General features: G+C 40.2%; 1 pseudogene; it reads right to left on the bottom strand.

The window, feature by feature from the left end:
* Positions 1 to 724: 724 nt before the first annotated feature.
* Positions 725 to 1,724, bottom strand: LOC113198777 (olfactory receptor 5A1-like; annotated as a pseudogene).
* Positions 1,725 to 8,247: the final 6,523 nt, after the last annotated feature.

Below are 8,247 nucleotides of genomic sequence, written 5' to 3'. Positions count from 1 at the left end.
AGGGAGAGCATGGGAGGAAGAGGGGGAAGAGGAATAACAAGGATGGTGGAAGGTGATGGTCATCATTATGCAAAAGATATGTAAGAATATTTGAATTTGGTGTCAACATACCTTATATACAAACAGAGATATGAAAAATTGTGGTATATATATATGTGTAAAATTGTAACGCAAAAAAAAGAGTACACATATAATGGCATAATTTGTCATGAACATACTTTATATACAGAGTTAAGAAAACTTATGCTGTAAATGGGTAATAATTAGTGTAATAATTTCCACTATTGTCATGTATGTAAAAAATAAATAATTTTTTTTAAAAAGAAATAAAAGCAAAGAAGAAGAGAATGGTCTAAAAAGAAAAGAACAGTGTCGGTGGCCTCCTGGCTTCTTGTCATCTCTCCACACGTAGTATCTCTCAAACATAATCTGTTCTCTAAAATGTAATCACGTTTGGGGTTTTATGTTCCCTGTTTCTAATCAAAGAAGTCAATGCACAGGCAATGAGAAAAATCTTTCTTTTTCCTCCTGATTTAAGAAGTCTGAAAGCATCCTTGAGCTAATGGAGGATACTGACTCTTAAAACTGTGTTCCGTGTCAGTGTCAGTGACACTGCCTCCAAAGGGTACTTGGAGACAATCACAAGGACATTTGGCATTAAAGATGCCAGGCTGTCACTTCTTGTCTCTGCCTAGCTATACCTATGACCTACAAAGGGGCTCAATCATTTTTTTACTTCTGTCTTTCTTTTGAGACCATCATACCTGCCCACGGTTACTCTTGCTACTTTCTTTATCACCCTCGTGAGGGCCTCTTGGATCTCCTTGTTCCTCAGGCTGTAGACCAGAGGGTTCAACATGGGGATGAGGATGACACTGAAGGCTGACAGCACCTTGTCCTGCTTTGTGGTGTGGCTAGAGCTGTGGTGCCTGTACACAGAGAGGGCTGTGCCATGGAAGAGCGTCACCGTTGCCAGGTGGGAGGCACAGGTATCGGGCCTTGGCACAGCCTTTGAATGAGGATATTTCCAGGATGGAGGCTGCAATGAAGCCACAGGACCACAGGATGAGAAGGAAAGAACCAAACCTACAAAAACAGCTGCCAGAAAAACAATCAGTTGGCTGATGAAGGGATCAGAGCAAGACAAGAGAGTCATCCAAGGTATGTCACAGAGGAAATGGTGAATAATATTTGGCCCACAGCAGTAGAGACGAAAGCAAGGAGATGTTTGAACTAAGCTGCTAAGGAAACCACTGCCACAGGCCCCAGCAACCCTCTTCTGACACAGGCCTGGGGCCATGATGGCTGAGTACTACAAAGGGCTACCAATGGTGACATATCTGTCCTAGGCCATGGTGGCCAGGAGTCAGCACTCAGCCATAGCCATCCAGGCCATGAGAAAGTACTGAGTGGCACAGGCCAGCAGGGAAATTGTTTTCACATCTTTTAAGAAGTCTGAAAGCATCCTACGGACAATGGAGGAAGAATAGCAGATGTCTATGAGGGACAGGAAACTGAGAAAATAATACATGGGTGTTGCAGGTGGAAGTCCATCCTGAGGAGGATGAGAAGACCCAGGTTCCAGATCAGAGTCCCAAGGTAGATTCCCAGGAAGACTGGACAGAGGATGAGCTGGACAGAGGATCATCTGAGAGTCCCAGGAGGACAAACACGGCCACAGAGGTATGGTTTCCATGCCCTTCCGTGTATCTGCTTGGTGTCATCTGTTGAGAAAAAAGTGAAAAAGGAAACGGTTTGACTCCCAAAACAGAAAAAGGAAGACTTCATTCTTCTTCAAGTCATGCAGCTGGATAAATATATGACCTTGGATCCTTATTGTTGAGTTTGTTGGAGCCTTCTAACCACTAATTCTAACTGAAAAATTATCTTGGGTAAGTACTATCATTCTTTTGGGTACAAAAGAAAACATTAAAAGGGTATCATCAGCATGATATATTCCAATACATCTTGATTTCTTGTTTTACTCTGTCAGGTTTTACAAATATATCAGACTCTTGAGATAGAACAAACTGGGGAAAATGCTGTTATTTCTCTGTATGGAAAAATAGGGTGATTCTACTCAGGTATGGCCCTGCTATTGACTCAGTGCTTGAGAGAACCTGAATCAAGCTGGGCCTCATATGTAAAATGAAGATACTGGACTAGGTGCCCTTTAACATGTGTTGAAAATTGACATTGAATTAATCTGTAATCAGGGAGTACTGACCATTGGAAACTGCCTTTCCACTTTCACAAAGTTTGGAGCAATTTAAGAATAAGGTACCATGATGATGGAAAGTGACCTACCACAAAGCCGCTTGGAGATGGATGTGATGGAACCAATTTAATGGCCCTAGGAAGGCTCTTGACAAGGAAAGGTGTGAAAAGCCATTGTGCCCCCTTCTTTTTTGTGGGAGCATTGTTTTCTTTTCTCAAGTCAGAGACACTTATGAATTAAATTATCTAGGATGATAACTCTTGATCATTTGGGGGGTCAGTGAGACCTTCAAAAATCTTTTCAAAATCTTTTGGGAACTGTTGACTCAGCAGATTGCAACCACTTACCACTTTTGTATACAGTTTTATTGGATTCTCAGTTACCCACAAACTATTCATTTCCAGATTATAAACTTCTCCTACAAAAGCTCATGACTTGAACTTTTATAGAGGCTGGGATGCTTGGGGAATTAAATGAGGGTTAGGAGACTGAAAGATTTGGGGGAGTTCTTTTCTCTCTCTTGTTCACATTGGAGCCAGTCTAGGGAAGGCAAAGTGCTAATTCTTCCAACCAAATGCTAATGAACTAAAAGAATGCTTTTGCATGGGACACTGTATGCTTTTGGATGCTATGACTATCATAATGTCTAGATAACTATTAGCCCCAAGTGAACACATTTCCATTCAGATGAACTCAAGTTAGAAAATCACAGGAAGCCTTGAAAGGCAGAAAATACCTATCAAATATTGTAGGAGTTGTATCTACATGTAGAAGTAAAAGTCTTGGATATTTCCCTTGAGAAAAGTTATGTGAATGGAATAGACTATGAACTACAAATATTTGTCAACATTAGTCATCTAAAATGCTTTCCTTCTCCTCAACATTTTCCATTCTCCTTGTTCCAAAAATGGATAAAAAGAGAAAACCTCCATTGAAGCATAAAGATATACTCAGTAAAATCAAAGTATTTTTTTCCCAAAGTCAGATGGGTCATTGCTTCTTGTTGCATCATTTTGAGAAGAATTCTGAAGGAATAAGGTGATTAATTGGAAAAGAAAGTCAAGGTCTTTGCCATTAGTATGGATGGAGAGAACGATAGCAGAAAGGCAATATATTTACCATCCCAAACTTAAAGGTGGTACTGTCCGTGGTGAGACTAACCGGAAGAGAATATTATGGAGAAAGGGTAGAAAATTATATTCATTATATTTTTCATCATCATCATCATCATCATCATCATCAATGGTTATGATAAAAAAAATGACTTATTGAGCAGCTATAATCTAGAGAGATTTCCTTATAATTATAAATATATGCACAACTTTTTCTAATTTCCACTCATCTGATATGGTGACCTTAGGCCTGGGTACCTATTTACTGAGCATGGTATTAGTGTTCTGAAATTGCCTCTATATTTTCATTGTATCTCTCTGGAATCTCAATTAAATGTTCACTGGATCTTCTTGCCCTATCCTTGACATCACCAAAACATTACCGACAAACGTCTCAACTGTGTTCTGTTTCGTTTTTGTATCTCTCTCTTCTATTCAAATCCTTCTATCACAAATCCTGTTAATTGGCTGTTAAACTCAGGCATGAGTTTCAGATTCCAATCATAACATTTTGCTTTCTTTTTTAGAGGTTCCATTCTGTTTTTCTCCCAAGGAGTCACTTTTTATTTTCTCTTGTTCTTTCACTGTACTTTCAATAACATTCTTTCTTTAAACATATTTAACTGGTTATGTGAGCCTCATTATACAGTTTACTGTTATTGCTGATTCCTGTTCAAGGTGCCCTATTGTGTGTTGAGTGAATTTTTATAAGAAGTTCATGTGCAGTCCATCCACGGGATTTGCTGAGGGTTGGGTCTAATGTGGGCTCCTCCAGGAACGATTCTGTCGGGTACCTTGGGGGCAATACTAACCCAAAATACCTTTAAACAAAAAGTTTTACTTATTTTTTTTCAGGACCACACTAAGATTTAAGATGCATAACTAAATAAATAGATGTTTGAGGTTAATAATTTTTAGGAACTCCAAACACAATTTAGTGCATTTTTCGTAATAGTGGGGTTCATTTTGATATATTCATACATGCATGGACTATAATTTGTTCTATTTAAATACCCAACAATTCCACTTTTTCTTCCCTGTACCCCTTCCTCTACTCTACTGGTCTTCCTTCTGCTTATTTATTGGTTTTTAAAATATATATACATGAAGGAGAATATACCATAATATATTCATATGTGCGCATTATATACTTGGGTCAATTTCATTCCACAGTTCCTCTCTTTTCCCATTCCTCCTCCATTCTCTTCAATCCCTTTGCTCTACTCCACTGGTCTCCTTTCTATTTTTATCAGATCCATCTCCCTTTTTATTTCCTTATTTCTCTCTAGCTTCCACATATGAAAGAAAACATCTGACCATTGACTTTCTGAGTCTGGCTTATTTCACTTAGCGTCATGTTCTCCAGTTCCACCTATTTATTGGGGACTCTTAATCTTCGTCTCTGTCCCCCAAACCAAGAATCGTGTGTTTCACTGTCTCTTTTGGTGGGGTAGGTTTGTTCCTATTTTATCCCCTGAGGTTTCTCCCTGTGGGAGTCCCTGTTTTAGTGTCACCGAGTATGCTTAGAAGTTTCCATGAATATGAAATCTACTCTAATCCCAGAAATATATCTACAAATATTTTCTTGTAAGATTTGGTAATTATTTCAGCTTATCACTGGCCAATTTTTCTCAAAACCTCAAGCTCTTTGATTTTCTTTTACATTTTCCTACTCATATGATTAAAATCAAGGCATAGTATTAGATAACTAACATTTATTGAGTACACACACTCTATTCTAGGTGATATTCTGAATCCTTTTACAGTTTCTCTCATTTAATTTGTCCAACATCCCTGTGAAAAATATACTCTTATTATCCTCATTTTATAGATAAGGTGATTGTGAGCCAAAGAAATAAGTAGCCTAGGGTCACCCAACCCACGAACCCAGATCATCCTACAGATCAAATCCAGGCTTAGTTCCAAAACTACATTTTTGTTGAGAGCCACAGCCAAAGGGGCCACAGCAAACTTCCAACTGCCAGCAAACTTCCAGCTGCCAGCTGATGATTGGCTCACAGCGGCCCCAGCAACCTCTAGCTGCCAACTGATTGGCTCCTCTGCAGTGATGCTCATTGGGCTGTTTCCCTCCCTTTCAGACCAAGGAGCTGCTCATTGGGGGACTTTTTTGGCTCCGCCCATGTGACCCAGCCAATCGGCCTCAAGAGCAGGAGGAGTAGGGGAGGAGAGAGAGGCTTGTGAGAAGCTGGTGGTGGCAGTTAGGTTCTGAAGGTTTTTCCTGAGGAGCTGTTTTGTTTGGCGTGTGTGGTTCTAAAAATAAAGTTCGTTTCTTTTGACAAGTGGCTCCTGAATTGTGCCCAGCCAGACTTCGGCACATTTTAAAGGACTGCCTTCCACTACCTCAGTAAAATTAATTCCTGCAGTGATCTTATTTTTAACAAGCACAGCCTGCAGAGCTTGGTGATTTGGATAAAGCAAAGCCTCTCAACCAAAGCCAATAGCCCAGCACAGAGGCATAATACTAACAGAGGATGATGTGTGGCATGAAAGAGCCAGAATCCTGTGGGTCACCGCCGGCTGGACATAGACAGGAAGTTAGAGGCTACAGAAAACTGTACTCTTGGAGGAATTCCTCACAACAGGTGTCCAGCATGGCAACCTATTTCAGAGACATTCCTGTACAAACAGACAAGGCAATGTCGGTGGGATTGAGCATGCTATCAATAACATCATCACCTCGCCTCTTTACATAGATACTCCCAGAAAATGAACAGAAAAGCACTAAGGAAGTGAGATAAACTGGAAGATAATGTATCTCTTTTGAGGAAGAAGAGATGATCAGGTATTAAAATTTTTTGCAACAATCTGTTGGTGTAACTAAGAAGCAGGGAAGTCTCAGCTTCCAGATGGGAACCACTACAAACTTCGTGCCCATGGATGTCTTAAAGAGAAAATTATCATGGCAAATTCTGCACCAAGAACTTCGTCAAACCAGCTATGTGCTGTTAGTCTTAGAGGGACCTTGTAATTGCCACAGTGTTTTTCTCAGCTATTCTAGATTAAACCTTGCCATTTTAATTAAACCTTGCCTCTTATTTATGAAGAAGGTCTCGGCTTTCTTCTTCTGGTGTGGATAAAGTTTATCTTGGCTGTCTTCCTTGAGCTTTTTCCCATAGTGTTCATAGTATAATACACTTGTCCTCCCTTCCACCCTTCATTTGACCTTGCTTAGCAAATAATAAAGAAAAGAAGTTGAAAGATAATATGAAAAAGTAGCCACTTTGAAATGCTCGTTTTCTTTATGATATTTTATCAGCAGCCCTTCCTAGTATTTACTTAGTGGATTTTGAAACAGTTCAACAACTTTGAACCAAACATGGCCAAGAAACAAAATCTGAAGAACTTTATCTATCAGAAATTAGAAGAGCAGGATTAGTCTCAAAAGGCCACATATTAACATTTATTTTTTTATCTTCTAATCCCAGTCACCATTTTAATAGTTTAACAGTCCCTCATAGCCAGGCAAGGTGGTGCACACCTGTACTCCCAGCACTTGAGAGACAGAGTCTGAGAACGGCTTGGGCAACACAGAAAGATGTCATCTCAAGAAAGAAAGGAAAGAAGGAAGGTCCCTCATTGTTAGCCATGAGTTTTTTTTAAAGTTGTTTTTAATCAATACATAAAACATTAAAATGTTACATGTTGATATGGCACAATGTAATGTTTCAATATACATATGCATTATACAGCATTTAAATTAGATTAAACATATTTATCTCCTCAAACAATTATCATTTATGATGTAAATTCAAAATTGTTTCTTCTGGCCTTTTGAAATATACAGTACATTACAGTTATCTATAGGCACCCTCATGTGCCAAAGCAAGAGGCATACTACACTTCTAGAACCTAACGTGTTCATCCAAGCCACAATGGATCCACTTTGCTGAGAGCCATAGCCAAGTAGGAATGACGCATGGCAATTTCCTTGTTAGCCTACCCAATGTTGCTTAGAGGGAGGACTCTCCATTGTGGAAATGGGCTTGCCTTGGACCCAGGTCATTTGCAGTGACATTGCTTGAAAGGTGACCTTGCTCAGGGATTAGGGCGGATCTGGGTTTAGGGTGAATCTGGGTTTAAGGTGGATCCTGCTGGGAATAGGGCGTATCCTGCTGCCTCAGGCGCCGCTCCCTGAGATCCCGTTAAATTCTCGTGGGATTCAGAGAGTATTTGGTATGCAGAGCCTGGTGGAGGGTGTGGATTTTCCCAGAACGTGTGTGTAGAGTGCTGGTGAGAGTTCGGGAATAAAGAATTGCTGTTTGAATCTTCAAGGCTGTGAGTGGCTCGTGATTTTGTGCCCAGCCAGACTGCGGCACCACTTGATTCAAGAACAATACCCTCCATAGAGTCTTCCATAGATAGCGCACATTTAACTTCTTAAATGTCTTAAATGGAACGAGTCGGGAAGGATAAGCCCCTCACAAACAACCCATGACTCTGCTGATTCTGTGTTCTCTCACTTTAAATGAGTCCAAGGTTTTCCAGCCCACACCACCTCATGTCCACTCCTTGTGTACTAGTGTATGATACCACCTACCTATTCAGCTCATCCTCCCACAGATCTGCTTTTCAGACAGAAGGAGCTGCCATTAAAGTGGCTCCCTAATGAAACTTGGACTTGAAGGACAATAAAACTGAGCTATTTGTAAATTTGTGAAATTCCACCTGATCCTAGGTCCCTGACATTACTTATTGCAGAATCTCTAAGGGACTCACCCAAGAGTTTTGAGGATTTCTCCTGTGATCCACCTCCTTTTACTTCATGGTGTTCCCAGGTATTGAGAAATGGCCAACAGACATTTTACCTCCCAGGTTCTGAGAGCATCTCATTTTGCCAGTTTGCTGAATTGAGCCCATAGTTCATAGTTAGCAATGACTCACCTAAACTCCTTCAGA

The sequence above is a fragment of the Urocitellus parryii genome, chromosome 4 (assembly GCF_045843805.1).
Source record: "Urocitellus parryii isolate mUroPar1 chromosome 4, mUroPar1.hap1, whole genome shotgun sequence".
Lineage (NCBI taxonomy): Eukaryota > Metazoa > Chordata > Mammalia > Rodentia > Sciuridae > Urocitellus > Urocitellus parryii.
The sequence above is the reverse complement of the archived record's forward strand: the minus strand, read 5'-3'. Positions and strand labels throughout refer to the sequence as shown.